At 39.4% G+C, this 13220-nt stretch overlaps 1 protein-coding gene across 1 annotated transcript in view; it reads left to right on the top strand.

The window, feature by feature from the left end:
• The first annotated feature begins 6858 nt into the window (after nucleotides 1-6858).
• Nucleotides 6859-13220, top strand: part of LOC140233035 (coiled-coil domain-containing protein 102A-like) — a 62413-nt gene continuing 56051 nt past the window's right edge. The window contains exon 1 of the mRNA XM_072313143.1: nucleotides 6859-6931. The gene's annotated coding sequence lies outside the window, so the exon portion shown is untranslated. The remainder of the gene's footprint in view (nucleotides 6932-13220) is intronic.

Below are 13220 nucleotides of genomic sequence, written 5' to 3'. Positions count from 1 at the left end.
AAAAAACTTTTCCTGCCTCAATAAAATGTTACAGCATATGAAATGTGTTATAATAAAATATTATATCAGCATTGGAATTCATGCAATCATAAAGTCCATTTTTTCTCTTTGTGGAGAGACTCTGAACAGCATTATTGTATGAAAAAGAATTTTGCAAATAAACGACAAGCAATTATAAAACATATGTATGAATACAGACGACCAACCACATCAGACTGTACATTGTATGCATGTTATTATGATTATGACCACAAGTTCAATTCATAAACTGTCTGTGTGTCTGTGTGCATTAAACAAATTTTACATTGTTAAAACAATACAATCAGTACATTTAAAATGCCGTCCCCCTCCCCCATCAAACACATTATAGTATGCAAACTTTACATAGTGTAACAGTGCAGGAAGCTTTTGCTGCCATACCATCTACCCATATGCCATTTTGTTGTTACATAATAGAAAACAAAGTGCTTTCTAAATTGATAGACCTAAGAAGACTGTAACCAACTGCAAATGCACTGAATTGGCTATGGTTGGTAGAAATTGTTGCTTGATCATCCAGTGCATCCCCCCCCCCCCTCCCAAGATGGAACAAGTATAACATAGACCCCGTTTACAGTGCGGGGCTGGGCCGAGCCGCGGCCGAGCCACGGCCGAGCCCAACCTCAATTGCGGGGCCGAGCCCCGCAATTTTGTCCATTTACACTGCCGGGCTTGGCCGCGTTTTTAATTCAAACCTTTCAATATTTTGTCGTAGTGGCACTCTGCTTGTAAACAAACGCAATTTGGTATAGCCTGGTTTTCAGACCCTTTGCCAACTGGATGCTGTGGCGACGAAGTCGCCGTTCGGGCAATGGCCTTTGCGGAAGGAAAAATCCTTTGCAGGACAAAACCACCTTAAACTATACTAGTTTTCGACGTTGAGGGGGTTAATATCGTAAATAGCGAAATAGTACGGGCAGAGGGTCTGGAAGCCAGATTAAAATTGGCTGCGCATTTGGCCCAGTTTGCGTTTACACCAAGAAGAGGCCGGGCTCGGCAACGGCCGAGAAATAGTACGGGCAGAGGGTCTGGAAGCCAGATTAAAATTGGCTGCGCATTTGGCCCAGTTTGCGTTTACACCAAGAAGAGGCCGGGCTCGGCAACGGCCGAGACCACCTCCAGAGCCTGGCCAAATGAGCAGCCATGCGGCCGAGCCTCGCACTGTAAACGGGGTCTTTCAAGTCAAATTCAGCCCTCATATGTCTAAATATAACCTGGTCAAGGTCACTGACCAGCATTGCAGTCATTGCCACCTGCAAACCCCAGAAAAGAGAAAGAAAAAATGCAATTTTCAATATTTGGTGAGGTGTGAAGTTATAGAACATACGTAGGTTCAACCCCACCCCCACCCCACCCCCAAAAAAGAATAATATCCAAGTGTTTAAAGAGATGAGCAGGAAGTACAGGTCAGATTAGAGTGACGTGTGATGACAGGCCCATCATAGACAAGGCTTATGAAGGGTATGTGTGGTGACAGTGTGACGTTTACCACCTTGTGCCTCATGTTTGGGTCATCCGCGTGATCTGTCTGCCATGACCACAGATCACAGTCCTCTTGCATCCATCCTACACTGCCAACTGCTGAAGACTTTGTCAGTCACAGACTGCAGTATTGCCCTGATCATCTTCAGTCCCTCATCATTTTCAATCATTCAGTATTACTCTTCCAGTTCTGCATCACAGGAGCACTGGAATTGTATCACAACACACCTTTTATAATTTCTCTGATTTCTTGGCATTGTTTTTGTTTCCTTCCTTGCTCTTGTTTTTGTTTTGTTTTGTAGATTTATTGGTCCGTACTGTACATGACGTCTTGTGTATCCCCTTCTACAAACCTAGTTCCAATTTCTTTCAGTCATCTGTACCAGCTTGGACATTGCATTTGCTTGTACATGTAATGTCACTCTTGGACAGCTAATCCCAAGTAATTTCATGTAGTTCAATTTAATTTCTTTATTTCTATTGAACAAAAATACAATTTTACTAAAACAAGTTCACCGTGTGTGGTCTGTCCATACCTGTCACTCCGAAATTTGAATGCTGCATGCGTAACAGGTAGGCTTTACAAATACACAAATAGAAAAGGAAGCAGCATGCCTCTAATGAATGAAAGGGACAGAACTTGCTCTGCGAGGGCAATGCACTCAACTCATGTCGGGTGTATCTCATGCTCTTACATATTGTAATAAGTCAACCGTGTGCACATTGTCATTGGTAAACAAGACTCGAAGGGTAATGGCTGCAGGTTTGCTAGTGAATTTGTGATACAGGCTACAGTATACATTGTAATCAACTTTGATGAGCGTTGTGAGAAGTGCCTTTGTGCTTGTTCCTTGTTGCAGTATTAATCCCAATCACATCTGCTTGGAAGCTACAGGATGCAGATCATGTCATGTGCCAGTGGAGATGCCAAAATAGCAAAATTGTGCAGTCTCTCTCATGTACAATGAAAGCTATATAGTGTTTATGCAAGTAAAGAACATACAGTGGAACCTAGCAAGAGGTTGCATCTAGAGCCCAACAATGGGGCAACTTGAATACAGCTTATAATGAATCCTGGAAATTAGATGTGCTGACCTGCTGAATATATTATAGAAGTTGACAGTACCTGTAAATGCATTTTTATTTTAAATAAAAGTTTGTAAAAACAAATATTTCTCTGTTTCTATTTTAGCATATTTTAATAGCCTTGCGTGTCTACACATGAACTATATTTAAATAAGGAGAAATGTCTTCTTCAGCCGGAAAATGTACATGGTACAACCAACTACACACTACAGTGGGAGTGCTTTGATGTAATGTATGAAATCTAAAGAGTTATAGTTGGGCTACCCTCTTAAACTGCCAGTTCCTCCCATGATGTGGAAGTAGCTTGTGCATCAGCTTGACTTATTAGCCTGATAGAAGAATTCATTAAATATCAATCCAGAAAACTTCCCTCATACATGTGCAAATAAAAGCAAGAGGCATGGCATTGACAAATTCTGTCCAGAGACGATCGAAGACTTATTTCCGATCGATACTGCCGTCCCCGCGCTGTTTATCTTGGTGTCAAGTGAAATCCATCTCGCCGGATTAGATTGGGATGCCTGAGAATTTTGGGTAAAACTCCCCACCACCTCTCTCCGGTACTCTGACCTTGAGAGATGCGGATGTCCCTCACCGCATGTCTGTCTGTTGTACTCCTCTCCAGCTGAGTGATGCTGAAGGGAGGCTGAAGAAAGGAAAAGATGTACATGTATTGGATGTGAATCCAGTGATGATCCCGTGAAGCTCATTATCTTGTGAGTCATAGCTTCTCATCAAATCATATACATGTCCCATCTCCTTCCTCTCATTCCCCATATCACCAACCCCCCCCCCCCATCCATAAAATGAAATGACAGTTTTGTGAATTGGGGTGTGAAACTTTCTTCTTGGTTTTGATGAAAAATCATAGTGCAGATTTCTCTCATACCAAAGCAGTGGCAGCCTACACCTCGATGAAAATGGAATTACATGTAATTAGCACCAGTATCCACTAGAAAAATGTGTTTTGTTGCAGTCGAGATGGATTTGTCAGGATTAAATGCACTTGCTGAATGGATTTAAAGAGTTGCTTGTTTGGTGGGAATAAAATGCACCCCCCCCCCTTCCACTTCCATCCACATCCAACAAATAGAGTTAACAAATCATGAGAAACTGAATGATAACAGTGTTACTGGAATTGCTCATTCTACAGATGAGACTACAGCTGTATGACATTTTTGGCTCTTAGCTGTGCATACTCGTGGACATATTTGTATGATAAGAAACATGATTAATTCATATGTGTGGCTGGTGATTAAGCTACTTTTGATGCAATGGGTGTGACTCATTCTTTGTGAAATTGATTTCAGAAAAGGATATTTAGTGAAGATTTGTACAATGTATGTAAGGTCAGTGGACATGGTGACATCTTTCAAAATATCCTGCAATGTGAATGCAGCCAATACAGCAGTACAGTCTATTAATCACTATCAAATCAAAGGAAGACTGAAATGTACATATAATTTATAATATATAGCAAAGTATAATTCAGTCTACCAGAGTGGGTTGGTTTTCTGTGCATGATGTGTCTTGTGAGTATAATATTTTGCAAATTAAGACTTGCAAGATAATTTGGCATGTTGTTGAATTTGTGATGAAGCAGAACATTAATGAAATGAAAAAGGAAGTATCATCACTTTTGAAGAGGAAAATTTGCAAAATATTCATTGTTAGTTACGAAATTAATACAATATATGAAGGCAATATTTTCCAAATTAGGTACTTTTGCAAGAATAGGCTATCTCGCAGAGACAAAAACGCAGTGAAATATTCTATGTCTATAGTAGTGTCATTGACTGGGACTACCAGTCACCATGATAGGGACTTCTAAAAGATAGTCATTGCTAATTTAGATGATTGCTTATGGATTCATGCATTTTATATTTGATTTTCGTTATTTTTTGTTTGTCTGATTCAACACATTATGTATAGGAGGAGTTAATCCCTCAGTTCTATGGCCACGAATGCTTTGATGCTGAAACAGAACTGTCGGCTTCCCTTTCAGCAGAGGTGTTTATGAGGACGTGGCATTTCTCCGTAAATGGAGATCAGACAGTTGTCACGTTTCTGGTCGGGAGGTCATTATGGGTAAAGCCTGTGTGATATCCTATTAAAGACTTTCCCCCTCTTTTTGTTTTTTGTTTAATCTTACGCTTTCCCCTTCCCCTCCACAACTCATAGCTTAGTCATGCTGAATTTGTGACGATGGAAAATATGGGGAGGTGGATGGAGGGAGGCTTCGGTTGCAATAATTTACCACTTGACTGATTATTTCATTAGACGGGGTCCCTCAGTTTTGATATTCCGGGACATTGGACATGTAAACAGTCGAGGGGGAATAGAGCAGTGTGATGTGTGTGTGTGTGTCTGTGTGTGTGTCTGTGTGTGTGTGTGGGTATGTGTGTATGTAAGTCCTAGGGAGGGAGAGAGTTAAAGAAAGACAGGGAGAAGTGATATGTGACAGGCTTATTTAATACTCATTGAAATAGTGGATAGACATTGTGGAGATAATTTTGCACTCCACACAGTCAGTTCATGCGCGATATTGATAAAATCTGTGATAGCAAGAGGAACCCCTTATTTGGGTCGCTGTTCTGTATCAAGCAGAACTTAATGTAAATATAATGTTTTATGTGATTGATGCATGGGCACACTTCACTGATAACAATGTTGAGAAAACGTAAATATTGCTGCACGGAATGAATCAGAACATCAAGGCTTTAGAGTGTGATTGATGGTTTACCAAGAGCTCTGTATACCGGGATTCACTTCTCTCAAGCTACAACAGTTACTGTAGTAAAAGGATGTACTGGGTGCTTTTTTGACATTTGGATGTTCATACACAGTATCATATTTTGATCATACATTGAAATGAGTATAAGCTCTAAGAAATAATTTCTGTGTGTGTTACTGTCTGTATGCATTTTGTTTACAAATGTAACTCTAATACAGCTATTCCTACATTGTACATGTGTACCTTGAAAATGAGTGTCTCTTTATATGATGGGTTTCCTATCTGTATCCTCAAAGAATTGACATTGATATGTTTCTCCTTGCGATTCTTCATAAAGTACATTTGACGAGCAGAGTTCATTTTTCATTTAGCATTTCTAACAACAAATGACACTAATTACAATGTAGGTATGTGTTACTCTCTCTTTTGCAGTATTTGTTAACAGTATTCCATGCTTAAATTGTTATATGCTATTCATGATATTTGTAGTAATGCAGATGATATGTTTCTCCTTGCAATTTTTCATAAAGTACATTTGACGAGGTGAGAAGCGCGACTAGTGTTAGGTTTTGTTCCTTTAGATATTTCACAGGAAAGTTTCTTTTCTTCCTTTTTTATTAAGCAGTTCTAACAACACCTAACACTACTAGTTACAATGTAGGTATGCTTCACTCTCTCTTTTGCAGTATTCATTTACAGAATTCCAATGCTCAGATTGTTATATATTATGCTATTCATGATTCTTATGGGAACACAGAGGGAGAGAAAGGAACATCTGAGAAAATGCAATTATTCCTGAGTGGTTAGGGAGTCCGATGACTCAAAAGCAATAGAGGGGGCTGTCCGTGGATTTATGGGATTACGACCAGGATTAACTGCTCGCCATTACAAGAGCGTGGCGCTGGGACAGCTTGTGCTTAGGGGACGGATGAGTGTTACTGGGTTATTAAATGCTTCTCCACTCAGGGTTTCATGGAGTGCATATTATGTGCATGCATAGGGTCCTACTGATTGCAGGGAGACTGCATGGTAGGCTCAATCAACAGAATAACATTGGCAGTGAAAGCGAAGATTTGTTCCATGCTCATATGCTTCCTCTCCACATAAAAGTGCAAGTTTTTGGCGATGACTCGTGAGCGGCGTGCAGCCTTTAGGTACGTCAACGGCTGATTGCGGAGTAGATGATCCAATTCATTTAGCTGTAATTTGAGCCTAACCCCACTTGCATCTCTCTGGCTCTGTCATCAAACACTCTACACGCACCCCCCGATGCAAGTTTTGGAGCTCCCACCTCTGAGATACTAGTACCCCTTCTACTCTGTGCTTGGTCTCTTCTGGACTGATTTCAGAAGCTCAAAGGCTTTTTTGCTGACTACCTTTTCCCTGGTACTAGTATGTAGGTTGATCTTGTCGTCCATGTAATTGCTGCCCCCAATTAAAAATGAAAAACACTATATATTTGTAATATCTGAAGTTGTGCATTCTGTTTCTATTATATCTGTCAACAGAGAACTGATGCCCAAACTTCTGCAGTGACTGGCAAGCCTACCACATGGAGTGAACCCGCTACAGTGGAGTGCAGTGAACCTGGTAAGTGTTGTTGCATCGTCCTCGTCCTCGTCCTTGTCGTTTTCCTCCTCATTCTTCTCCATCTTCATTTTGTTTTTCTTCTCCTTTATCATCACCATCATCGTTCTTATTCATCTCTTGCTATTTTCATGTTTATTTCTTCTTCCTCTACTCCTTGTTATTATCCTTTTCCATTTTCTTTCTGTTTCTCCTTTCCTCTTATATTTCATCCTCAATTTAATTCTTGTCCAGTGAACTAAACCTTTGTCATAAAGTGTTGAATCTATGATACCTTTGAGTTCTTTTCCTCGGTCTCTCATTCTGTTTTGATTTCAGCAACAGGGTTTTTCACTCTGCAAATATGAGACTGGGAAGGGGGAGGGGTCTTAAAAAAAGTAATTAGGTCCATTGTTACCTCAAAGTAATGGGAATGTCTTAAGTATAGGCTCATGTCCCAAGTATAGGCTCATGTCCCGAGCATAGGCTCGTGTCTCAAGCATAGGCTCATGTCCCAGGCATATTTTTAAAAGTGTAATGCTCTTTAATAGTCACAATCAAATTGGTTGTCGAGTGTTTCAGTGTAGTGAGTGTTCGGTGACTGGGAGATTACAAAAATGGGGAGTCTTGTCAGTTGTGGCTACCACAATATAAATCAGTAACAAGATTGATTTTAAATAACTAAATGGCTCGGGTTCTTATGCAGTGCAATTGCAATCACCTGTATTCTAGAGTTCAGGGTCATACACTGTAATTGTAGGCAGGGTTTTGAAGTGTGTAAAGTAATTACATCAACATGAGTGTATGAGACTGTGTCTTAAGTTAGTCAAGACAACATTTCAATGGAGGATCTCTCCATAGAAATTTGTGTAGTTCAGAATCTGTCCTGAGCGGGTAAAAGGAGTCTCTTCCATCCCTTGTTGAAGACCTCACTCCTCTGTAGTATGTAGGGGCGACTATTTACCTGCTACACAAAAGTGGTGGTAACCTTGGCAACACAGAGAATATCATCATGACAAAATTTGTCCGTGACCTGTTTACATGACGTCCTTCTCCTGATGTTGACAATGCTTGTTTTCAAAATCCAAAAATAAGAATGAAAAATTTGCCCTTGTAACAAAGAGGAAGTATTAAATTGAGAACATTCGAAATCTTTGGCAAGTGTTGTGTCGAGAGGGAGAAATATGTGCCGTGCAAGGTGCACTCCTGTTAGATTGTGACCGGAGGCCATGTATCACTGGACAAAATTTTGCTTCTCTTTCTCACCCTTCTGTATTTCCTGAAAGGCCTCAGGTTTCAATTATATGCAGCTTCAGATGTAGTCTATAACTGTTTGGAAATCCCTATTTTCCTCTCAAAAACCTCCCATTATTCTTCCTTCCCAAGCAGACCTCCCCCTGTTAAAATCGCTTTAAAAAGGCTCCTTTTGCCCGAAAGTAGGTTATTATTCACGGGTAAAGGAGCGAGTGTTGTATCCTTAGAGGTAGAGTCGGTTGAATGAAAGGGCAAATACTCGACTGCATTGTCTCGGCCAGAAATCTGTGTACACATTGCTTTTGGCCACCCTTTTTTTGCATTAAAATAAACCAGAAAGATCTGAAAAAACAGTTCTCATCAATAATCCTCTAAGAGGATTTGCTCTCATCATTTCAGTTATTTAGAGAGCCTGTCAATTTCACAATGATATAAGTGGTGACAAGTATTTGAAGGGCAAAGTGTTGCTGATTTGCAGTGAGGCTCAAGGTGGTTCTCAATAGAAGAGGATATGGTGTCCATCCTGAAAAGTCTTCATGGCTCCTAATAGAATGCTGCAAACGCCAAGACTCAGTACCTGTACCATGGTGTATGCAGGGCCCTTGTTCAGCTGAGATCTTTCCAAATGCAAAATAAACATGATTAAAAACACAAGCTGCTGTAAGTTATTCTAATTTCCAAACTTGTTGACTTCAGATGCATGAGCAATTAACATCTTTCTTACAGTTTTGCAGACCTTGAACTGACCATTTTTGCTTTGTAGCATTATATCTCAATGTTTCATTATTATGAAACAATAAGGTACCACATGCCCATTGTATGGAACTAATCAGGACATAAATCACACTCTGATTAAGAACTTTGAACTAGAATAGAATGATTGAACATTGCCTTGATTTAGCACCTGCAAAGAAAATTGCATAAACTTTTTTTTTTTTGTATTTTTTTAAAAGATAGAACAAAAAAAGGGGGGGGGGGGAGAAGGAAAAAATACAATAATGAAAGATTATTCATTTGTGTGTTAATTTGATCGAATCAGGTTTCAGGGGGATTCTAGCTTGCATGAGGAATCCACATTCTCTCCACAGATTAGACACTATGAAATGCGAGCCTCTGTCATTGATCCGTGAAGCGATTGATGCTGGCTGAATCCGTCTGTCTCTCAATTACGGTTCCTCAATTTGCTGATGAAGTATGACGTCACATCCTTTTGTCACAACATGGAACCTTGTTCATGGTGAGGCGAGAGATGGGGCCAATTTGTGTGCCAGCTTTAGATGAAAACAAATACAACTTAGCAAAACAGGATATTGTGAAAATAATGGCTGGAACAGACATTTACACTCTCTGCAAAATTTCCATCAAGGAGAGCACACAATGTGTACTTGAATATATTTATCCATTAAACCATGTGTGATGTGAGGTACATTGTAAATGTAGAAATGAAATGACATTGAAGATTGTTTCTTGAGAGACAAGCAATCCATGAATGTAAATTTGAAGAACCTGCCATTTTTTTTTATTCCACTCAATACCAGGTCATCTTAATGTGTCCTGATATCACTCACAAGTATTCTCATCTTCAAAAGTTATGTAGCTGCTATCACTATCAAAATTTTCTTCTACGGATGCAAGACTAAATAAATATGCCACAGGCTGTCCAGTGGCATATCTTTAAACCATACGATGAGAAACAAGCAGTTTCTGAATCAAATTATCATCTGCAAATCTGCATTTGTCATATGAATGGAGCCATGACTGTTTATGTCCTCTCTTAACAGACATGAATTTATATATGATGGAGCATTCCCTAGAAAGAACCCTTGATTACCCTGCCGCCAACCATGCAAATGCCATATTCCATAGCCAAACCCAATACCCTACTGTCTCCAGCCGAAAATTGTTTTCCCTCCAATCTTCTGCTCGAGTATTCTATATTTCCCCTGCAGGCCTGTGTGTATTTGTGTGGCATACCCTTCACAAGTCTGTGCAAAATGTATGCCCATCTTTTTTTTTTTTTTCTTTTTCTTTTTCGTTTTCCTTTCCGAGCTCTGCTGGAATTTCTGCATGAAGATCATGTCGAATTTGGCTCCACAGTAACTTGAGATTTTTGACCATAGCCATAAATCCTTTCACCCAAAGCCCTTGTCTGAAAGAGCTTCACATTTTATGCTTCACTGTACTCATTTTAGTGTCTGTGCGATGTCCTATCATCCAGTTGTGGTTGATGTTGTGGTTGTTTTTTTTTTTATCTATAGGAAAGATGAGATTTTCATGTAATCTGTCATCTTTTTACCCTTGTAAGGTTGCAGAAAGGTCAAGAAAACGGCAAACTGAGGCATACCTGCATTGGCTGTAAAATATGAATGACTGAAAACGATGATGTCTTTAATAACTCTGTATACCTTCTTGTGGCAAATTCAAAGTCCAAGAGTATTTCAAAATTTGGTAAAAACAAAAGGGAAGTTACAAGTTTTTTTTTTTTTTTTTTTTTTTTTTTTCAAGCATGCTGTTATGGTATTATGAATGAACATACTGCTATATTTCCTTCACAATGTCCTGAATCTGAAACTCAAAAGCTGATTTCAATACTTGTGTGTCTTTCTGTCGGCCAATACTCACCCTTTCCATGATATCAAATGTCATTCTCGGGAATAAAATTGCACAGAGTATTCATTATTGGAAAGTCAGGATGTTATAACACCCAAACCAAGCAAAAAAAAAAATGTTACTCAGCAACTTCTTATCACACTTTTTGTAGTGACGAATCAGAAATTTCAGGTATTATTATATTACAAGAATGGACAGAAATGTGACACAGTACACAACCGCAAGTCTCCAGGAAGGCAGCAGACATCATGTTCGGGCAAGCACCATCACAGCAGTCAAATAAACATTAAATCAAACACTGCAGTTCATTCAAATCTCGTGCCACCTATAATGATAAATAAAAAAGTTCAAAAATGAAAGAAAAAATGATTTGTAGTCTAGCTCTGCTCGATTCCAACCTGTAGAAGGAGAGAAGAATGAAGACATGACTGTTTAACTCACACTGCTATTACGGCACAGACATAGTGTACTAAATATTGATCGATATATTTCATATTGTGCAGCATCATCATGCATAATCCTCTTCTTCAAAACCTGCGGGTATGTATAGGGTGAGCCAGGGAAGGATTTATGAAGGACGTAGTGGAGATTTTCCACTGAAATCATGGTCAGGTCACAGTTTTGCTTGCTCAGTGTCTGGGGTTAAAAACAGTGCGGGGTTTCACACCTGCAAAGAACTCATCTGCTATCGCGTTTCTTTAATGCATTTCTGAATGTGTGTTGAACGGTCTCCTATGCTGAACACTAAAGTGCAAAGAACATTCCATACAAAAGCTGAAATATGTGCAGGAATATATAATGCATGCTCATTATAGCACAAATGAATGCACAGTCAAATTGAGCTATTGTACATCCCTTCAGCAGTATGATTGTATTGTGGTGGTTATACATTGTAGACTACTACAGCGTGTATGCACACCCAGAATCGATCAAAATTGATTCAAGAATATGTCTGGACCATACTTGGCCAAACAGGATTTGATGACATTGTTTGGGAGAAGCACACATTTACATTTGCTTTCAGACTTTGCAGAAACTTCTGATTTTAATGGCACAAGACATGTTCTGAAACACGTTCATAAACCAAGTTCTGTCAACAACCTGAAAAGCTCTATGTTTCCTCTTTTTTTTTCTAGTTTTTTTTTTCTTTTTTTGGGTAAGTTTTCCCACTGAATCATAGCTTTAGTTATGCTTGCATAGTGTCTGGGATTCAACCTCAGCTCCTCTTAACCCCTCCCCCCTCCCCTCTCCCAAGAGATCCTGAGGGGTTGCTAACCTTCCTTTCTCTTTCTCTCCTATCTCTCTTTCAATTGACAAGATGCTAACTTGACCATCACCTCTCCCTGCAGCCAGGAAGAGATGTTGGGAAAGGTTTTGAATAATATGGCACGGTATAAGCTTAACTTCTCAAGTCGATCAGTACCCTCTACATCAGTATAATTAACTTGCCGGTTTTTCCGGGATGAAAAATGTCCTACAGTGATATGGGATTAGTGCAATGAGGTGCGATCATTGGATAAGGCAGAGATCTTGGCTCGCTTATTGGGTGCAGAAGCTAAATCGTCAATGATATCTGATCATTGTTGATAAGAGCTTACCCCTTGAACTACGACGATTGATTGTCCATCTGAGATCTAATCTTTCAGGATTAACTTTGAGGAAAAGTACCACTCAATGATTAAACAACAGAGTTGGAAGAAATAAGGTATACATGTACATACAGTGTATAGTTGCACTATTTGCAAACTTGATCATGTGCGACGATACAGTTCAGCGTAGTGCACGTATGACCCGGAAGCTAATTGGAACGGGGTACATGGAGAGGTCACAATAGATTCTTTTTAATTAAATCGTGCCCACACAACTCGAAACTACAAACAGGGACTCCTACCACTTGTGGATGGAGCATACAGATGTAAACCAAAAGAAATCTTGTACTTTTAATCTACGACTGGACGTAAAGATTGTTGCACACAACTTTCCCGACCATCTATACAGGGCTAAACTACAAGCTAATTTGAAACATCAAATTACCAGTAATCTTTGAGATTAACAATGTCATGTAAACTAAAGTATTCTTAGCGTGAAGTATGTGGTGCGTTCACCCTTCATCTGAATGTTCCCATAATGCCAATGATATGACATTCTCTCTTTGTTATCTGCTGCCATGATGGGCAATGATGCAAAATGAAAGAAGGTGTATTTTTTCTTGGGGGGGGGGGGGGTCATACTTTTACTTGCTGGCATTCAAATAAAAACTCATGTAAAGTTTAAAAGAAAAATAAAAAAACAATATTGCGATGTCACATTGAATCATTTTGAAACATACTGCTATAAAAACCTGCATGGACACTACACACCATGTCTGTGCTGACATTGAAAATGATCAGCTCTATTTGTGAATAGCCATATTTGATTCTGGATCTACGAATCTCTGAATAACCAATCA

The sequence above is a fragment of the Diadema setosum genome, chromosome 9 (assembly GCF_964275005.1).
Source record: "Diadema setosum chromosome 9, eeDiaSeto1, whole genome shotgun sequence".
NCBI lineage: Eukaryota > Metazoa > Echinodermata > Echinoidea > Diadematoida > Diadematidae > Diadema > Diadema setosum.
The sequence above is the reverse complement of the archived record's forward strand: the minus strand, read 5'-3'. Positions and strand labels throughout refer to the sequence as shown.